Source organism: Etheostoma cragini, chromosome 10, assembly GCF_013103735.1.
Source record: "Etheostoma cragini isolate CJK2018 chromosome 10, CSU_Ecrag_1.0, whole genome shotgun sequence".
Classification (NCBI taxonomy): Eukaryota; Metazoa; Chordata; class Actinopteri; order Perciformes; family Percidae; genus Etheostoma; species Etheostoma cragini.
This window is the reverse complement of record NC_048416.1, coordinates 17,456,482-17,479,249: the sequence shown is the minus strand read 5'-3', so window position 1 is coordinate 17,479,249 and position 22,768 is coordinate 17,456,482. Positions and strand designations below refer to the sequence as shown.

At 39.3% G+C, this 22,768-nt stretch overlaps 1 protein-coding gene across 1 annotated transcript in view; it reads right to left on the bottom strand.

Annotated features, from left to right (window-relative positions):
• mid2 (midline 2) overlaps nt 1–20,091 on the bottom strand; it is a 140,034-nt gene extending 119,943 nt beyond the window's left edge. The window contains exon 1 of the mRNA XM_034883404.1: nt 19,906–20,091. The gene's annotated coding sequence lies outside the window, so the exon portion shown is untranslated. The remainder of the gene's footprint in view (nt 1–19,905) is intronic.
• Nucleotides 20,092–22,768: the final 2,677 nt, after the last annotated feature.

Below are 22,768 nucleotides of genomic sequence, written 5' to 3'. Positions count from 1 at the left end.
TTGGAAAAAGGCTGCAATGAAACAAAGAGTGAAAAATTTAAAGGGGTCTGAATACTTTCCGTACCCACTGTATGACATGAATTCAGAACAAGCTTAAATTTCAATTCTGCCACGAAACTAATAAAGACGGATCTGGAGTGCCGAATACCAAAAAGCGTACCAAAATTCATTTATTTTTAAAAAGAGGGGATCCAGATTTAATGTTTACAATATTTATATTTAATTTTTCAGGTTCAGTCTAGATTTTATAACATGTCGCTGAAGAGGCCACAAGAAGAGTTGAAGTTATTTCTTTTGTGAATATTGTAAATACTCCTGTTGCTCCTGTATTAAGAGGTTAGTGTTATTAGGACCGCTTCAATACTTGAAGACGAAGGGGTTTCAACAAAGGTATCCAACGGGCCTGGGAGTAAGTGAGAGTATCTACTGACTGGGAAGAGATTGACACCGTTATCAACAGAGTATTGATTGGTCAGAAGGCGGTGCTTTTAAACCTGTTGATCTCTAATCTCCAACATAATCTGCTCCTGACCAGGTTAGGTGTTCATCAGAAATTATCACGGCAATTTAACCCTGTAACATGTAATCCACCGTCGTTATACGGAAAACCCTGGTTTGAACCTGAAGTTACCTCAATAACGTCAAGTCTTGCTGCGTATTAAAGGCCTTAGAAACATGAGACTCACAAGTCACAACAACATTACCTTGTTCCCATGAGTCAACCCAAGGACAAAAAGCCCCTAGCAAATCTGTCACAAATCAGCCGTCACCCAACCATTCGCATTTTTGATGTATAAGCTTCTAAGGGGCCAAGCATGAAACAGGCTCTTTGTGCAGAACAAAGTTTTACAGAAAATAGTTTCATAATATCTGGTGGGTATTCCCCTTGAGTCAGGTTATGCCACATATGCCCATCACAGACACAGAAACACACACACAAAAAGACGCTGACACACAAGGCCCATTCAAGTGGATGCATGCATGAGTGTCTTTACACTTCCAAGTTTAATGTCTCTCACTCCCACACACTTTTTTTTCTCCCCTCCGCTCTCTTGTGACAGAATATGCCATTTGTTCATGTTCTTTGAGGGTGCGTTGGGTAGAGGGTCTGCCAGGGGTCTGGGAACGGACATGAATAAATGGACTGTCCATTGCATGAGGGGAGCTGCCAAACACCCCAAGCAGGAGATCTTACATCCATTATCAAAGGGCCTTTCATAAAAGGCTTCAGCTACAAGTATAGCACATTAGAAGTGCTAGTTACTCACACGCATGTCCAAGCCCACATGTATTTGCACAAGCATCTGGTGAATGCATGCCTGGAAAATGCACAGTCCGGTACCACACACACACACACACACACACACACACACACACACACACACACACACACACACACACACACACACACACAGAGATGTATCAGCTTCAACAAAAACTAGTCTCTTCTGTCTACCCAAATAACCAACGGACAGTACCAAGAGAGTATATTGCCTATATTGAAAAGAGGTCTGTCAGAACAGGAAATGAATATTTCATTCAAACGCAGCTGCTTTTTAGAAAGGGCTGTCTTGTATGCCTAGAAATACATATATTACTCGAACCGTCTGCCCACTTTGAGTTAAATGCTGAACGTGAACGACTAAATTGTGTATAGGCTACAAATGGATAAAAGAATATAAGAAAATGTTTTCATTTATTTCCTCAGAAGGGCTGCTTTTTTCACAGCAATGGCTGCTCACAGTGGGCTGTTCATCTTAACACGCCAATGGCTGACTAGCATGTTGGAAATGTTACTTCTTATTAGTACGGATGTGTCTCTGCTTCTTAGATCCCCACCAGGCCTCTACATCACGCGATGGGGCAGTTAAGCTCCTCTGCAGGTGCAATGCTTTTGGCTTTCTTCAGATTTCAGCATTTTCTTATTTTTTTTTATATGAAACCATACTTATGTTACTGTAAATAAACTGTAACAACACTGAGTTCTACAGGCACCAAATAGGCTCTAAAACATCAACCCCTTTACTTAAAATCAAATTAAAACTATTTGAAATTTTAAAAAAAACTACCTTTTCCTATAACTTTAAATAATGGAAACTACTAGCTGGGTTTACCCAATGGAGTTTAATCTAAATACGTATCTTCTAGAATGATCTAATTACTTCTTGTGTGTGAATAGCTCTATCTCAAAGACAGAATGATTAGATCAGGGTATAATCTTTGTTCTAGGGTTTTGGATTTAGGAGAGATTTGTTCATAATCATAACTACTGATCAGACTAAAAGCTAAGTCAAGTAACGCAACACTTTGCCATTGATGCAGTTAACATTTAATATTTTTGAAATTTGAAAGTTTGAAGGACTTGAACATCCGCCCTGCACAATCCTACCTACAATTATTGAACTTGCTTTCTGGAAAGGGGGAATATGAGAAAAGGGTTTAGCTGTTGCTGCTGTTTCAAATTCCTGTTTAAGTTTGCATGAATCTAATCTATGGCTTTTCTATTAGGCAGGATTAAATTTAGTGTTTGCATTAAAAATCACGCCTATTGAAGCTTCACATTAGGTGCTATTTCCAATCCTTGTTAGAAGGGGAGAAGTTGCCGTGTCATAGTTTTTCTCCAAGGCCTTTTTTTCCCCCCAATATTCTCATATTTAAAATATCGCTAGGCTAGCAACTTTACTCCAAGACACCTTGAAGAGTGCAGGTGCCTCAAGCACACTTCTAATAGCTATGTGTATGCTACTTTATAAATCACTTAACCAATAAGCGTCTCTGTAGCTAATCTAAGTATAAAGTTGTGAATCATCGACTAAAATAAAAATCCATAACAGATTTTTGTTCTTTCTGTGGAGAGTGGATAAGCTGCCCCTCTGTTGTTCTAGTGGCATTGTTGTGGGCTTAACGAGCATCACTGCCTACACACACATGCCGACATGGACATGCACACTGCCAGACAACTCTCTTGACTGTGAAGTGTTCTAATTAGTGTGGATAAACATTGGAGTTGATAACAGTGTGCTTGTTTAAAGCTAATAGAGATTCTTCTGTGATTGATCTGTTAGCTTTGTTTGAGAAAAGGTCACCAAGAGGCCAAACCTGACAGTTTTGGCAAGTGGAGGATGGATGCCCAATTTGTTGTACTGTCAGTTCCCGGTTTGACAATACCGGTAAAAAGCCGTGTTTTATCCAACTCAGCACACTGTTAATAATGACTGCTTACACTACGTTGCCTTGTGCAACACAACCCTGGTATTTTTAAATCTGGAATGAGATACATAAATGGCATCAATTAGTCGATCCAATAGTTAACCTCTATGTGGTGCAAGATACAAAGTCAGTATAGGCCTCCTCTTTTGCCTGCTGTTAAATGCAGCAACATTTTACATACAAGTGTTTCAAAAGGAATCCACTGACTAGATTGAACAGATGTGGCCCAGCCGTTTCCTGTTGGTTTGGCAGCGCGTAGCGAGGCTTGAGATGTCCAATTAAGAGTTCAAACACAACATTTTCAACCACGAAAAAGAGTTGGTCATCCATAATAAATTTCCCCATTTCTCTCTGTAATCAGTTTGGTTTTATTGCTGTCTGGAGAAAAATTTCTCATGCTTCTTCAATGGTTCCAAAAATGGTGCTTCTGCATAAACATCACACTTGTTGCTTAAACAAGTGCATCATATTCATTTGCATGGTATTTATATTTAATCAAGTTTGTAATGTTGAAGCTTCTAACACTCCCTAAAAGCAACTTTGCTTTATTACTTTTTTTAACCAAAGATACACATGCACATCTGGCAGATGTTTTGGTTACTGTTATCACGTGTTGCCACTTATATCCACAAGTCACAAGTTTACACAACATTTCAATGTATTGTCAGTGGTTTATATTTAATGTTAAAAAAAATGTCAGACATCTGATCCATACTGTATGTTTGTCTAGATTGATGCAGATACAGAATATCAGACTGGAACATCCCTAGTTATCGGTATCGTGATGATCTCTTGGGTTGCAAAACAAAAAATTTGACCAAATAGTTATTGGAGGTTGTTGCAGACTATACCACACTACCCCTACTACATCCACCCTACTAAACCATGGGTCTTCCTCTGTGAATTCAGTCCCCGCACACACCAAAAGAGGATAAGCAGTAGAATAGCAATTGGATATTTGGCAAAAGAATACCATGGCTTTTCCATGGTTGTGGACTCAAGCAATGTTTCCTTTAGTGTGCCTGCTTCACTTTTACTTTGCAAAGAACAACAAATTGCTCTACTAGAATATAAAAGCTACATTTTACGAAACTTTCATGCAATCGAATCCTGTTAACTATCAAAATTTAAGCTTGCTGAGCAAATGCTTCTGACCACAAGTCAGTGTTTTGCATCAAAGATGCACTTTTTCCATCATATAAGCCAGTGCAATTATTCATCTGATAGATTCTTTATTGCTTGCAGCTTCATCATGGCAGGGCCTGCTAGATTGCATTGATTATTTCTGAGGGGAAACATATGGGGGAGAAGGGGGGGCAATGAATGAGGATAGCACTGGGAAAGTAAGAACGATTTATAACTAAAAGAAGACAAGAATTGACAGGAGAGACGGAATAGAGAAACTTGAAGAATAAAACAGAGGTGAGAGCATGCTCTCTGTGGACGGGAAGGCTAATTCCAAACATGGAGGAGATTAAGTCCATGACACAAAATGCATGTAAATGAGGCACAGCCCTGAGCTGAGGAAACTATTATACCCTAATAAAACATCATATTCCAAAAGGGCTGAGCTGAATGAAGGTATTACGTGATGAAAAGAACTAAACCAGCAACATTGTTACGTGGTTATGTTCATGACATTAGAGAAGAAATCAAATACAGACACCAGTTGTTGGAAACAACAACGTACACCTGACCACACACACTAACAGAAATGTGGTTACATATTCTAATGTCCCTCTATAAAACAAACCAACCTCTTTACATGATACAACAAAATCATGTTTGTCATTTTGTGTGTTTGAGTGTGAGGGAGAGAGGGTGAGCGAGCCACTAAGATTTCCCAAGGAAGACATATCCATAGTGCCATCTAGTGTCTGGAAAAACACACACAAATACACATGAGATTCCATCTGCGATTATGCACTTGAGTGTTTCTAATGTAAAGCCTTAACATGCAACACATTATAGAATCTGACATTAAATTAAGTCATTTTAAAAGTAACTATTCTCTTTAAATCTTAATTTACCTACAGACATTATGATTTTATGTTAAACTTCAAAGTGTACAAACTAACAAAGACTAGAGGTTCAAATCAAGGAGCAGAAAAACACTGGAGAACTGATATGGAGATCAGCTGTAATGACTTTAAAGAGGGAGAGCCAGCTGCAGTTCTCAGAAGAGATTAAGTACATATTGCAAATATTTAACATATTAATAAAATGATTGATAACAAAACGTTTGAATCAATCATAAATGTGCTCATTAGATCATGTCAGTAATTACATCTTGTTATTTGATCTATGGTAATGATACTTATACTGATAATTTACTCTGATTAGTTATGGGTGTTGTTTAAATATTTTAGAGATGCCTTAAATGGAAAAGTAGAAAAATGGGTAATGAGTCTGACATCATTTAGTTGATGAATTTGTACTTCATCTCATAAAATACAAAAGCAAATGTAAAAACTTTGAAAAACGAGATCTATGATTAATTATGGAATCAAAGTTTACTATCACTATTTTGTCTGGTGTTAATACATTTAAAAAAAAATCACTGTCTAAACACCTTCATAGGAACAGAAGAAGTGAGGTGAATAAAACATCATGACAAAGAGGAACGATTTTTAGCTACACTAGGGATCATGCAAAATGTATTTCCAATTACATTTGGACATGGTACTGTCGGATATTCCCACATTGTTCAAATATTTTGTCACCGTGACAGGAATCAGGAATGTTCCTGTCAACCTACATTTCTGAGCCATGTATCAAAATAGAACACTTCCTCTGTTGCACACACACACGCACACACACACACACAGTTTGTTGCAAACTACAGAGTGCATTAAACAAAAAGATAAACATGTCTCCAGTAGTAAAAAGAAAATACATGGTCCTGATCGCGCAGAGACAACATGGGCGATGTTCTACTCTATTGTACTGCAGTACTGAACAGCAGTGACATAGGAGCTGTTGCTGCTGGTGCCGCTGAAATTCAATATACTCTGACTGGCAAAGGCAATGTCCTGCGAAATCCATTATGACACAGGCCTCTACTTAGGAGTACAAAGTCCCCAGCTTTGCATGGTTGTGAGTGTGTGTGCAGTGTAATGGCTGAGAATATTGAGCTCATGGGAGCACACACTGTGTACCAAACTGTCCCTTAGTACCGCTCTGTCTTCCTATCAGTGTCGTCCCTGCTCGTCTGCTTCTCCCTCCATTGGTTTCATCTTTCTGCTGTCCTCCAGGCTGCAAGCCTTTTTTTTAAGTGTCTGATCCACTTTGCTTCATCAGTCCCTCCAGGATTCAAATGACTTTAAGGGCTTTAATGTTTTCAGCAAAATAAATTGGACCTGTTTAAGGCCCACATAAGATTATAGTTATCTCAGATCTTTCCTGGTATAAACATATTTTGATCACATTAATTACAGTATTCCACCATGAATGTATACTTAAAGATAAGGCAATATCATGGAAAGGTAAATGATAAGTGGCTATTAAGGCATCTATACAGTAGGTCAGCCATAGGACCAGAGTGGGATACATTTTAAGCCCCAGAGATTCATGCCTTAGACCAGCCCACTCTACTTCACTCCATGACTATATTAAAGGAATATTACGGCCAATTTTTAGGATCGAGACAGGATAGGTGAATTTAAATGTCTGAGTTGGAAATGCATCTTGTTGTCACGTAAGGGCCCTGTTTATGTTGCACTGATGTTTTAATTGCATTTTATGTCTGTTAAGAGGCACAAAGGCTCTCTAAAACTTGCCCCAATAACTGCAGTTTCAGTTAAGTAGAAGATTATAGACGTAACTGTAGCTGCTCCATGTTGACCACACCGATTGGGTTAAATTTTTTTTCTATCAACTAGACTCGCATGTTTATAGCAATTAAGATTAACGTTAAAATTGTACAGTTCTCTACAGCCTTGTAATTCAATTTTTTTGTATACTATCACCGTTTCCAATTCAGTGCTAATAAAAGTTTCTTCACAATAGATTTATTTAAAAGTTAACATCTTTACAACAACACACGGTTTAAAAATATCAGAATCTAGTTTTTTGTGCAAATAAGTGTTCATACCCTGGAAATTATATGTAATAAAATAAAAACACAAAATAAAAATAAATGTATTTCACTTTCTAATGACACCATCATCAATTTTTTTCCTTTATATAATATGTTATATAACTTTCTATTCCCTTTCAGTCATAGGCTTTGTATATTTACCAACTTACTTTTGATGATAAAAAGCATAATTGGTACATATGGGCATAGAAAGTGGTTATATTGTAACTAAGCTGATCTGCATACAAGTGCCTCTACTTCTGACACTAAATCACATTTTAAAAATTGTCATAATTCTCAGCACAAAGTTCCCGTTTTTACAAAGCTTTCTCAAGTCTCAAAGTCAAGTCACTTTCAGCTGCACTCTGCAGTGGGCCGCATGAAAGAACGGAGGGATGCAAGGAAAAGAATAGACCTACATAAAAAAAATAAAAAGAGTGGGCTGCGAGTGCAGGCAGTCTATGGACAGCATCCATGATATTATTATTATAAGTATAGTACCAGCACCATTTCCAGTACCATGACTGACCGGTAATTCTCCCGGTGCTCCGGATTAGCCAATCAGGGCCTGGTTAGCCATGTTAGGTAGACATTACCATTACAGATATTGGCCTCAAAATCCTATTCTGCTAAAGAAGGGCTCCCTTAGATACAAAGCCCTTCTTTATGGTGTCTCTTCAATCATGAGCTGGAACCCCAAATGGGTCACAGAGATGTTTATTGGTGAATCTGGTGAAAAAAGTTATTATCTAGCTAAAAAAAAAAAATCCCATTTGATCCTCTGGCTGAATTTTTATTTCTGTCATAAGCTCTAAACCATCTCCCCCCCCCCCCACCACCCCCCGCATTTTTCTGGAGCATCTGGAAAGAGATTTCAAAAAAAGTCATGAATTATTAGGATCTCCCTTGTCAGGACAGTTCTGTGTGAGATATAGAGAATAGGTCTACATCTCTTGTGCTTTGGCAGTGGTAAACACAAAAAAGATACCCTAATTTAAGAACAAAAGTAACTCATCAGGGATATTTCAAACCATCACTGCAAGAAACTGAGGCAAAACATGCTTCAAATGAACCCGGTTGAAGAGATGTTGGAAAATATCATCTGAAATATTACATCAACATTTCATATGCCCAGAGAGGCTGCTAACAACTGCAAGCTAGATTAGAAAAAGGAAAAGGAGCAAACACTGGGCTGAAAATCTGTTTTGATCCAAACAGGCGGATTCTACTTGATAATAAATTGAAACTTCAAACTCTGTAAAGTCTTTTGTAACGAGCAACTCATATTACCAATTTGTTCCCAAAAAAGACATGTATTATTAAAACACAGATAAACATCCAGCCTCTTGTAGATAAGGGTGACCAGATGAGTATGGGGGGCTTTAACATGAATTTTAAAAACTCCAAATTACAAAATATAAATAAAAAAATCTGCTCAGCAACAGTTATTTTATTATACAATGAGTCATCCTCCCGCTTAAAAAAGGATGAGACCAAAGTGTTGCTCTGTAAATTTGTGCTGTTAGTTATATATTACTATGAATGAATGAAAAATAGCAGTGCGTATTTATCCAAATTTGCGCCTAGCCCCCTATGTAGCAGCTGATGGGAGCTGGCTGCAGGACGACTCAATCACCAAGAACAGTTTTTAGTGTTCTAGACTACTCGAGAGCACTTTCGGAAAAAATTAGGGCAGGATTCGGGATTCGGGACAACTGCTTGAATTTCGGGACACCTGGTCACCCTACTTGTAGAGTATACACTACAGGCTTTTTACACATTCTGTAAAGTACCCTTGTGAAGGCCCTGTGCCAAAAGGTATTCTTCCAGCTGTATTTTCATATTCTGTCTTTTGATACTTGGGCACCTATAGAAGTTGCCTGGTGTAGTGACAACACACTCCCCCTACACACAAATTAAGGAGCAAGATAAATTGAGCAATTTAAGTTTGGTTATCTACATATATGAGACTTGTGGAATGGGCTTCTCATCGTCTAGAGTAAAACAGCGATAGATACTTTCCAGCTGTTTTTTCCCCAGCAGTGTTATCACCATTGTTACCTAAGGTTAGCAAGCAAAGGCCGTTGGATCGTTGCCTAGCAAATGGAATTAACACTCCATGTGCCCTTTCAGGTCATGTTCTCTTTAATGCGAGCAGTTTAAGTTAATTATGACAAATGTCAGGGCCAGACATGGTCACTGTGAAATATATTAGAATAACTAGACATTTTTGGTATATTTGCTTATTCACTTTCTTGCTGTGAGCTGGATGAGAAGATTGATGGGATCAATCTTCTCATCTAACTCTCGGCATGAAAGAGATATATGACCAGTGGCAGAAGACTGGAAACATGTCTTTGAAGACAAAAGCTCAGTGAAGCCTTATCTTTGTGAGAGAACTGTACCACTAGAACTCTGTGAGAGGACAGAGAGGCCACGCTGCCTCTGGGCCACAGTTTAATGCAAAGCAGTGAGGATCTAATTACAAGGCAGAGCGGGACGAGATGCCCGGCTCCATTCGGAGGCACAGACGCCATCCCTTGGGAAACACAACATACAACTCAGGCTGGATGTGCTGTCCGCTTCTCTTTTAATTCTTGTGATCGGCTCTCCTCTGGTTTAAAATCATCTGGCCCAAGGACTACAGTTGAAAATTAGCCGGCTGGCTAACACTGGCACATTTACAGAAATGTAAATTATTGTGTGTTGTCCTTTATAAAATAATGAATAAGAATTCTAAAGAGACTCACTGTCCAGCAGAACTGATGGCTTGATACAGGGAAAGAGAACCACCTACTACAATTAAAATTCGAAATTCAGATGCGGTTCTTCACAAACTCAACCAAAGGTAGAATTAGGTTACAAGAAAGCAATACAAACTAGTAAAGTAAGTACCTCCTTTAAATATTTGTTCAACATGTTTATGAGGAAAGAAAAGCTGCACTTCATCCGGGGACGGGCCCCACTGTGCACTACAGTGGTCCCTTTGTCAAGTCTAAAAAGGTGCAATGCACAGTTTAATAAGTTCCATGGTTCTTGTGTTTAAACACTTAGTAGATTAAGCAATTAGTCGACTGATAAAACTAAATTGATAATTGATTTATCATTGCAGTAAAAATGCCAAAATGCCCCGGTTCTAGCTACCCATATACTATAAGGAGTTGCTGTTTTTTGTATATTTGTAAATTGAATATTTTGGACAATGTTTCATCACTGTATGACATTTCAATTCATGTGAATCAAAAAAGTAATTAAATAACTCAACTGGCAATTAAGTAACAGATTTTTCAATAATGAAAATGATAATTTGTGGTATTCCTAAAAAGAAAAATTGTTAATGCAAATCACAAATAATGACTCCAAGCATACAGTATGTGAATACTGGCTTATAAGAGCACAGTCAGTATAAACAAAATAATTTTTAATCTTTTTTTAATTTTTAAAATCTTTTATAATTTCAATATTTTCATCCTCTCTTCTAAGAATAGCTTTATTTTCTTTTTTTTATTCTTTCTTTTTTGTTTTATTTTTCTCTTTTTTACCTGTAGCACTTTGAGATCTATTGAAGAAAAGTGCATTATAAATAAAATGTATTATTATTATTATTATTATTATTATTATTATTATTAAAAATCACTAACAGGAGGGAGGGAATTATTGACAGTCAATCAGTTGTGACTGACCAATCCAATATTCTGTGACGATTTTGAGGATTAATATGCATTTACTACCATTTTATGGGATCTAATCTGAAATCTATGGATACAGCCAACATTACCACCAACCATACCAAGATTAAATACCAGAATAATGCGGCAAAGACAAGCGCAAATGTGTCGGTTGCTGATGCAATATTTTGTTTCAAAATGTCCACAAAGTTAAACCCTGGATCCAGTAAGAAAATCCACTACCCTCCTTTATGGGCACATTAAAAGGACCCTTTTTTATCTCACCGCCTGCAGGAGAGGAGATGAACAGGAATGCGTAAAATCTATATGAATATCAAAGACTACTGTATCAAAAGGAAAATAGCCTTTAACCATCCACTCAGGTATCTCAACTCAAATGTGAATCTGCAAGGGCGAGATTATGAAGTCACACAGGGCGCGCGCGGTGCTGTGATACAATTTTAACATAATGGCTCCGTTTCATTATCTCATACCCATTCAAAGCACAATTTTCATCACCATAGTTTTATATTTCAGCGCATATGAAAGACAAACACCCAGAACTATTTAGAGTGGTGTATTGCATTTTTCTGATAACCAAACACACAAAAAGTGCAAGAATGAAAGTAGTTTTTATCTTAGATCACATCCTCAACTCAGCTGCAGAATGCCGGAGGGTGGTAGTGATGAGGCGGTGGGGTGTGGGCTGCATGCATTTTCCCAGGATGCTTAGGTTGCAAGGGTTATGCGAGTTTGCTTTTAGTAGGGTTTTCTGAAGATAGGATTCCTCTCTCATTGGTTGAGGAATTTGACCATGGGATCTGAAAATGATGCAAAATTATCTTTATTTAGTAGTCTTTATTATGTTTGTAAGGAGTAGAGGAGGAAGGCCAAATCCTAGCACATACCCAGACTCTGAGAACTGCAGGACTGATTTAAGATCATGTCAAAGTATGATCACAGCTGACCGGACCTGATCTTTGGGGATGGGCGTTGAGTCCACTCAATCCTCAATAGCCTCTCTTTAAAAACTAATGACATCTTTTGTTTGTAACATTCAATCAGAGTTTTAAAGTTTCAAACACAGATCAAAAGGTTTATACCAAAATCTTTGTACTTTTTTCCATCTACCCTTTTCACCTGTCTTAATGTAACTTATTTTTGATCAACAGCTCAACTCTTTAATTCCAGGGTCAGGGGATTCTTAAAATAAAAGCTCTAATCGCACAAGTGCAGCCCTTGAGTCCCACTGAGTTTTATGGAGTTACTGTATCTGACGTGATCATATGATCCTACAGCTTTCAGAACAATGCATCAGGTTTGGGGAGGAAGACTCCCTTGTCATCTTTTTTAAAGTAGAAGTTATATTTTTGTCAGTAAGTCACGCCATGCCAAACTGCTCCCCATACAAAGTCTTTGTGTGGTAATAATCCATTGGAACCCATTAATTAGACACAAAAGGACTCCCTTTTTTGTCCTGCAAATCATTTCTTGCCTTAAAATTCGTGAAACGTGTTTTGGAGCAACAATTTATGATGTTAATGACATAACTTCAGCAAGCAATCATCTTCTACATCTAAAAATGATGAGGAAAATTAAAAAGCGGTGACAATGGAATGGGAAAATAGGGTCCCTTCAAATACAGTACATTTATGCAACTATAATCGTGCAAGTATAATCATTTGAATATTTGAAAGGCAGACCATACAGACAATATTGTTATGGCACATAACAACCCAGTTTATCATCTTACCTATGGCTCAATATTCGGAGAAACCATAGGACACAAGCCATTATTCCCTGATGTAAATTTACCAGACGTTGTTGATTACCGCCTCCTCAGGGGATTCAGGAGAGTGTCAGTTAAAAAGGGAGGATTGGTCGCTCAGCTGTTCTGGCATCTGAATTGGCTGACTGTGAGGTTAAGCAATTAGCACAGGGTCGCTGACAAATACGCATGTGGCCTTTTTATTTAGCCCCTTATGCTTGTGACAAATTATTTCTTCTCTCTATAAACCCAATATTTAACATTCCTATCAACACAGCAGTGGACATGTAACAAATTATCTGGCTGGAAACTGCCAGCACTACGTGGAGAACAGATAGGACCTGCTAGGGAGATGATTAAAAACTATAAAGGAAAGATTTAGATCATGTTTGTAGGCAGGGTGTGCTTTGAGACAAATTAATCTGAATGAGAAAAGAGAAATACACAATAAGTGGGAAAGGCAGAGGGGAGGAGGAGGAGAGGAGAAAGAGAGAAGAGCCGGATGGGGAATTGAGTATGCTCATGCTTGTGTGTGGAAATCTTTACAGTGCAGTTTGGCAGCAGAGGTCAGAAAGGCAGAGAGAGGTTAGGAGTCATTTATCTTTCTGAATTAAGTAAAGGAGATTTCACTCTCCTCCCTTGCTCTGATTCTGAGTAGAACAACTGTGACAGAGGACAACAAGAGATTGCGGTCATCTTCCATTTAGGTCTCACTCAAACCACTATGTTGCTGACACTCTCTACAGAAAGCCACAAAGTCAACAGTGACCGCTCCATAGACGTTTGAGAAAATGCTTTTACCAAGACTTTTAAGCCAAGTAGCTATGAGATGAATCCTGAACATAAAACCTTTTGATTCGGCGCAAAAAAAAAACATTTTGAAAACTGAAAACCCCCTAGCTGTTCCTAGTTTCGGTGAAAATTTCCATGGTAACAGTGAGCTCCACCATTCAGAGACGTCGCTGCTACGCTTAGGATTGTTGGTAGTGTAGTACTTTTTAGCTCAAATAAAACATGTTTGTCTTAACACAAAATGGATTTCATGAAAACTTCTGGCTTCTACACAGGCATAGTTTCACAATCTTATGGCTCATGTTTAGCATACATATTTTTATATGCTTTTTGTCTATGGTGGTAAATGTAGACATTATGTCAAAATCAAATCAAAAAAGGAGAAAATGAATGGGATTTTTACTTCGGTAACCAAACTGTTGAGCTCTGTAAAGTATGTGATCATCAGGTGCATAGAAGAGAAGTGAGGACTACTCTTTTCACAAATGGCTTTAAATGCAATTATAATCATTTTCCCATGGATGCAGGACAAAATAAGAAACAGACCAAGCCTTTTTTCCTCGTTTAAATATATCATGTCAGACAGAGCTGATGATTGAACAAACAAATGTAACTCAAAAAGAAGACAGTAAGTAAAGGCGTTGTGTTAAAATTGGATTAAGCTTATTCCAACTGGGCTATATTGGAGGTTGGTTCCAAATCTGTGTGCTGTCAGGAGAAAAATTTTAATGAAGAAAACATTTAAATCTAAAGCAATGAAAGGACATTCGCCCACACAACTCTGCCTTTTCATAGGAGAGGATAAGCTGCATTATTGTAGAATTAAGTAAAGCAATCATGAGGTACAGTAGCAGTTGGGAATGAAACCTTTTCATGTCTTAATACACAGCTGAAGGCCACAGGGTGTTTATGGTAGCCGTTTTCCTCTCGTAAACATAACTGAGATAGTTTGGGATTATTTCAAGCAGCACTGCACTTAGTATCATAGCATCAGTCAAGCCTTCTGCCCCCTGTATTGGATCACATACTGTAGTTATACAGAGATTCAACGTCCCTGCTCTAAATGCAGGACGCCACCTCGGCCATGGAATCTGCCTCTAATATAATTACCCCGGGGGAGTTGGGCGATAACATCATGGGGCTTGACTTTGTCTCATTCAGCTGGTTCTGTGAATAGAAACCAAGATAATAAGGAAAGTACCCTTGCAATTACACATACTGACATATATTGTATACTAATACCAAAAATATATGTATGAAATTTGGTTTACACTTAGAAGCATGTATGGAAAATATATAGAACGTGGGGATATTGTTGACAGTATGAAAAGATTATACCAGTGTTTGTTCACAATGTTTGTTATTATCTTAATATCTTCCAGGTAGAAAACATACAATTTAACGATGCTGAGCAAACGGTTGAGGAATGACTGCAAATGGTTAAGGAACGACTGGATATACTCTCAATTCCATCTCAAATTTATTTGTTGATTAATTAGTTGTGACACAGACTAAAGAAAATGACACTACCCAAACACTAGCAGTCAGTTCGATCAGCGGAGAGATTTTGCCATTCGGACTAGATTTGGTTTATTAAAGACGTTAAGCAACACATTACAGAAAATAAGAACAGCAAGAACACAAGATGGGTCGGACCACTGTGTTAAAATATTTAGCTTTAAACATTACAGTTACGGCTGAAAATGACAACAGTAAAAAACAAGTTTGCCAACAAGGCAGGTTGTCAATCTGGAAGTGATTTTTGCATTAACGCAACGCTGCAGTGACTTGATCTATAGATTGGCGACATATTATCAAATGCATGTCAATACAGCTGCAAAAATATGGAAAGATATTTTATAGCATGGGGGTAGGAGGACACAAAAAATATGTATTTTAATGATAAGTTTATAAATGAATTGGTCAATTGACTTAAAATGATTCTAATTAATAGTTAGGTCATTTAATTGAAGAAATTTGATATCACCTTGGGTTCTGAGAAATCATCAAGGAAGAAATCAACACATATACAGATTATAAAGAAAACAGCAACGCACTGGCTACACACACCAACTTCAGTCAGAATCAGTGACCCGTAAATATTGGATACCCGACCGTTTGTCAGTGTTTTTGCTGTCTGTCTTTAGAAGAGGGGACAGGATGTGTGTGTGTGTGTGTCTGTGTGTGTGTGTGTGTGTCTGTGTGTGTGTCTGTGCATGAAGGGCACAGAGGAGGCAGCAGTCTCCCAAAGGAGGAATTTATTTGAAAAGAGCCTCCCATGACCTGGCCTGATCTCGCCCCTTCATTCTTCAGTGGGGGTAGTGCATGCGAACGTGTGTGTCTGGGTGTGAGTGTGTGTGTGCGTGAATGCTCAGTGTTGGGGATTTGCAGATCTGTCTAATGGCTGTCCCCCCCCCCCCCCCCCCCCCCCCCCCCCCAGGGATAGGACTGCACTCCCACCAATGGCTCATAGCGCTAATCTGACTGACAGCTTGGTCCAGCTTTCAGCCAAGAAACATCCCAGCAGCAAGGTCCAAATACCTGCCTGCTGAAGAATCTTATCTGCCATGAGATGACAGAGGGGAAGCTTCTCTCCCAACACTGTTCCCAAGCAAATGCTGAACCGCCAGTCTCACTCTCTGCCTCTTTATCTGTCTGCGTGTTGTTTGTTAGCACAACACTGTAAGACCAACACTTATCCGGACTCAGCTGCAAGTGACGGTTTGACAGACTGTCACAGCGTCAAACAAAAAGGCAGCGGGATGGCACTGGCATTGTAACCTTCATCAAATACCTTTAAATCTTTGCACTTGATGCTTCATTCTTGTATATAACCATCCATATTGTTCATACATTTGGATGCATGCATTTCGTGGACTACTTCAAAGGGAACAACAAGGTTAGTGAACAAGATTCATGATTTAAGCAAAGGTCATATGCCCATATAAATATAAAAAGTAAATATTGGTGAATTACAATTAATTCCACACATTTACTGTTGCATTCTTGTTAATGTTTCTCCCGATAATCAGAGCAAAACTATGAGATACTCGTACCACGTTGGTAAAAACACCCCCACAAGCCATCTGCCTTGTTTCTTCCTCCTTCAGGGGCAAACTGTGAGCCTACTTAGCTAAGATGCTTACTCATCAGTCAGTGGGGATGTTTCACAAGCCATCCAACGCAGCTTGAACTAGATGACCCTCATAATTGAATATTAAACCCCTGATGAGTGGCGAGGCAAACCGCCGTGATGCCGACTGGAGGCTGTGATTGCAGAGACGCGTGCGGTGCTGTTCATAGCAGGGGCGGTCGCATCTTGCCTATACCCCGAGGTTATTCTGTCACACGGTCATAATTTCAATCTTTGGGACAAGAAACATATCTACCGACACGCACCCACGCTCACACTGGCGTCCACAGATGCAAGCAGGCATAAATGCACTTGGCACGTGTTTACATAAACACAACCGGCTTTGAAATAAATAGTGGCATTGCAGGAAGGCTTTAGAGTCCAAAAATGAATGAGTTTTGGTATTTTGTTCAATGTAGCGAGCTGAATAACAAGGAAGGAGGAATCTGTAGACAACACGTGACTCTAGCTGTGTTCGAAACCACTCCCTCATTCACTTACTATTCCCTATATAGTGTTTATTAAAAAGTGAATTATATAGGGAACAAAGTTTTTGGACACTCACTGAAAACACATTGTTGTGAGATGCGCCCATTGTTTGAGGGAGGGGGGGGGGGGGGGCGTCCAGCACCATGTAAACAAACCAAAACTAAAATACTTCTTATACGTCCCTGAAACAAAACACAGCACTCAGGAGAATAGTAAAAGGCTGTATGCATGTTGTATGTTCCATTTACACTGTATAGAAACAAAAGTACACTCCATTTTTCCTTTTCAGTTTTCACAGTGATTTCTGCTTCTTCTTCTCCTCCTCCGGGGAAACACGGCCACGTTGCACTGTGGTACACGGTAGTACAATGTAGGCTACATCATATGTACACTCAAATTAGCAGTGCATTGTGGGTAGTTCATAGTGGACTATATAGTGAATGAAATTTACCGCGGGGAATTTGAACACCACTACAAAATGGTGAACACACAATATAGTTTATTTCCATGATAGGGAACGATTACAAGGCCAGCTTCTGCAACACCATGGTAATTAGGAATTGGTATTGTACAAAGGTTTTCGATACCACTACATATACCAATTTCACCCTTTCACAAAACACAACCACAACATCCAAGTTTCAAAAGAAGCTGGAGTTTTATCCTTCCACCAACTTTAACGAAGCTGAAACATGCCGAGCCCCCTGCTGCTTAAAGAGGCTCCGTGTGAAAGCACAGCCGAGAGGCTAACTCTTAGAGAAATGCCTCATTTAGGCTAAAAATGGCACCAGCAGTTGACAGACAGCCCAGAATGAAAACATCCCTATGACGGGTGTCCTTTCATGGCTAACTGATCTGTGAGGATAAAGCAATTAAACTGTACAGAGAACATCCCTGAGCAAACAAAGAACATGACCGATATTTTAAAGATTATCATTTGCGACAGGGCAGTCACAACAAACCTCAGATAAACATTGTTCTCATCAGAGAGTAAATAATCTCTACAATGTGATAATCTCTCTTACTCATCAGTGTTTATTAGAGTGAATATAAAAGGAGGGAAATGGATACTGTAATAGTATGACCAAGCTTACACATTTCAATCAAGAGAGCACTAATTATGCATGGCTGTTAAGTTTCACTATGTGGGCGAGTTACATCTCTAAGGTTTTAATGTTGCATGGTGGCTTTGATTGGGCATGGTAGTAGAGGGATGTACAATTTTTGACGGTTGCAAATATGTGGTAAAAATAGCTAAATATAAATGTGTTTAAAAAAAACAGACCAGTGTTGAAATTGCTTCACAGCGAAGTTATCAGTTCCTCCTTAAAATCATTTGGTTGGCTTTTTGGAGGGTTTTGGTTAGCAGAGGCAGCTTCAAGCTTCAAGCTGCAAAGAGTCCACCAGGTACACCACTGTGCAGGAGGTGTTTGCATCTATTCTTGGATACCATTGCAGCTGCAGCATCAACACAGAATGCCAACCCTCTGTCACAGCTATAATCATCCCAGCATGTAGCTGACGCCCTGTCTGTCCCTTAGAAAAAGGCACTGCTCTTGTCATTATAATGTCTTAATAATTATCATTAAACTAGGAGAGAGACAGAGAGAGAAAGAGAAAGAGAGGGAGAGAGACAGAGATGGAGAGAGGCAGGCAGCACCCTGTAGATGCATGATGAATGAGGGTGCCAGCTGTATTCACCCAACTAGCAGTGCTGTCTCTAATAGGGTTTGGCCCCATGCTCTGAAACCTGTCACATTAACCACAGTGATCATCATAAATTAACAGAGAGCCAGAGAGAGAGAAAAAAATCATTTTTCTATATGTGACGCGCCAATTTTTGAAAGTAAAATAGCTGCCACAATGCATTGAACATGCTCTCTCACTAGCACATTGTGTTTTTTAGATTTAGTTTAGTTTATTTGATCAAATAATTTGCTATTTAACAGTGTGAAACCACACATTTAGAGAAACTGACAGTCAGGGGCCAACACTGGAACCCACTTTCTTTCTCCCCATTGTTTGGGTTTCCTGCATTATTGATGTGGAGCTGACATTTTATACTGTGCTTTTGTGAAGCCAAAGCCACGCTGTCACCTGCAGCACTGTCTCCACGGTGACCAATCAGACTGTCAGAGCATTAAATGATGTTCTTACTGTATTAGTTAGTGAGAGCATTGTGATGTGCTTCACTCTATCGGCACTACAACTTCTTTGACTGTTATTGAATGTCTTTCTTGTCCTCATGGTTTAGCAGCACCTACTGTACGTCTGACATCAGGGGCGCGGTTGGGAGTCAGCGCAGGTCAGTCTTCCTATGATCCACTAGTTCTACACTGTGATGGAACTGATGGTTGCAGGAAACGCGAAAATACTTTTAGCAAACCTCAAAATCATGCCATTAAAAACATCTCACTTACAGCAGCATCCTCCTGATACCTCAGAGAAACTGTCGGTCCCGTACTAAGTGTAGTTTCAGCACTCAGTTCTCACCGTGCATTTGTACGACCTTTTGAAATTAAAGAAGAAATGCCTAAATATTGAGTCCATGATGTAATGCTGACGCAACACATACGAGATCTGCGTGGGTACCTTTGCTCTCTCGCCGTGTTTCCAGTCACACACTTATTGTTATCATCTTGCATGTTTCTGCGCAAGAGCAGCTTTTCATGCCCTCGTAAACAGCTGATGTGGTTGATTATCTTATTGGAGTCCAGTTACTCTAAATATTCCCTTAAAACCCCACACAAAAAAAATTACAGCCTACCTTGGTTCGGCGTGACAGCTCCGTAGGTCGACTTGTAGCAGTGGCTGGCAACAATGTGACGCTCGCAGTGAAGATCACAGTTGGTACTGTAAGCGCAGAAGTTTTGACGAGTCGGTGACTGGAAGATCACACACGCTGTGTCGGTGCCTGACGGATCACACAACACTGTGGAGTGTTTATGGCGACCGGTAGCGCGTGTCAAAGATGTTGCTGTCCAACTCGGCTGTGCGTAACGGTGCGCTTCCTCGCTCTCCCGACGTTGTCACAAAACTAAACGCTCCCTAAGGGCACGTGACCAACCCAAGGGGGACGGGAATAGCTCAGATTCCCCCCCACGGCAGCAGCTGGGATCTGTTACACCGCTGCTCCAGTGCCCGTGCAACAAACCCGAGCTGTGCGCACCCACACTCCTCCACCTCCTCCACCACCACCCGCCCTCCCATCCCCTGTGGCCTCACGGTGTCGCTGTCATGTTTACCTTAAAATGCACTGAACACAAGATATGTGGAAACGCACCTGTCTCATCAGCCTGTGGAGTCACCATTATGAAAATACATTGCTAAAATTGTTGTTCTGATGCAACTATGTTGGCCCTAACATTTGAGACAACTAGGCTATTATAATTGTAATTTTAAACTTATCCCTCTCTCTCTTTGATGTTTTAACTCTACATAAAACCACAGTAACCTTGCTAGATAAAACCAGTTAGGTCTACTAGCAAAACAGTCACACCTTTGAGTGTTAAAGCATGTTTTTGCTTGTGTTTTGGAATGAGCTACACTTTTCTTTGGCCACTTGATTAAGAATTATCGGCTGAAGGACGGTCTAACTCTCCAAGTGATAAGTTATATATAGTTACAAAAGCTTAATGATAGGCTACTGCAGCTCCAAAACATGCAGTGAACACATTTAAGCTAAGAACAACAAAACAAAAGTTGACCGTGTTTTAACAAAACGACAAGCTCTGATAGGGTACTATACACCATTTAGAACAGAAATGATTAGGCATGTTAGACTTTACTCAACACAAAACATATGCCCTTGGCCTATCGTTATATCTAACGCAGCATTTCTTCGAACGTATAGCATCTTTGCTAGCTAGCTACTGCTAGTGTGTACACACACTCACCCAACTAAGCAAAACTACAAACATACATTACAGTGTCACTGAATATTAATCTCAACAGGAAGATAAATGTTTAAAATGTGCCATTTTCGTCCAGCTGCTAAATAAAACAAAAGGTACGACAAAGGACACGTTTTACTGTTCGTCTTTTTTTCTACTGGTATTACTCTTTCAAAATAAAAGCACTATCCTTTATCAGGTAATTTACGGATAGAACATTCAAGACCATTCTAATACTAGTCCTACACTTGCGTGTTACTGTGCCTGTATTCTGTTTGCATTTCTGTTATTCTCTTCTGTTGTTATGTTATACTATTTTCAGAGTAACTATACAGTACACACTACAATTATAAACCATTTGAAAGAGGGTGTTGCTGTTAAAGACTATGCATGCTTAACGCATCCTGCATAATATATAGCAAATACTGAACTGTTGCCATTGGGGCCCTCTCTAACTGTCCATATTGTAATCTCACAGACGGTATTGTAACATCAAAAGCAAAATGCAAACGGCTACAGCAGTCAGTGATAGAATATTGGATACCCAAATGCCTCCCTCTTCAATTTTACGTCTTGTAAATAACAGGTGACCAAAATCTGATTTACAGGTTTAATATCTCATATGATGATATTATATTGATATGAAAAACGATGATATTGTTTTTTTTAACACTTGTTTAACAGCATGCAGAAGTTGCTGTGCAGAATTGTAACGCATGACTCAACCTGAAATATACATACACCCTTGAGAAGGGATGCAAAGTTCAGGTATCTCAGGGCGCTTGGCCTCCTGACGAGCTAAAGTGAATAAAAAACCCTGTGGTCCTTTGCATCAAACAAATGCTGATTGGTTTAGAGCATGGAGAGATACCAGTTGTGCTACAACTAGGTAAACACTAAACAAAAAATCCTCCGTATACAACATCTTTGTGCCAGTTTGCAGACACTGAAGGGAGTTCCAGGCTTGAACTGGAGGATGTTCCATCCATTCTGATATGAAATTTTCAGAAATAAAGTGCATGTAATTGTAACGTATAAAAAAAACATGATCGTAATGTCAAAGTCAACTGCATTCATTTATGAAAAAAAAAGCTAGTCTGCTCAGCATTTGCGATAAGTTGTTGAAAATGAAGTGGAGCAACAATTTCGGACCTTTTTTAGGCTAAGCCCAGCTCCCCAGTGGTCATATTTTGAAGAAGGGCAAATGGAACATTGCTTGCACTCATTAGCCTGTGCACATGCATGCAGGGGAATGCCACATCATTACTGCTGTCGGTCGGCCCTGCATGCCCAACGGAAACAAAACTTGGACATGTGGTGTAATAAGATACTAATTGTCAGGTCCAACACATGGTGAAGGTGTAAGGCCTGGAAGAAATGCTTGAAAGCTGGAGTCCAGACAAGTACTAATTAGCATTTCCATAATAACATGGTGTTTGCATGAAGATAAAGTGATTACTTTTTCCGTGAGCACTCATCAGAAAATTCAATGCTACAGTGCTGTGTGAGGTTAAAGAAGGGGGCTGGAAAATGTGTTTATTAAATTTTTCTGTCACTTGACTCGATTCCCGCAGAAGCACTTTGGAAACAAGATTACGGTCCTGAATATGAAGTTGAGAGGAGCCATTTCTGAGCCCGTAGGTAAGCTAACGTGGGTGTACTGCTGCTGAGAAACAAGGATTTGTCTGCTAAAGTAATGCCTTCAATTTGCTCTCAAATGCAAATGGGATAGATGTC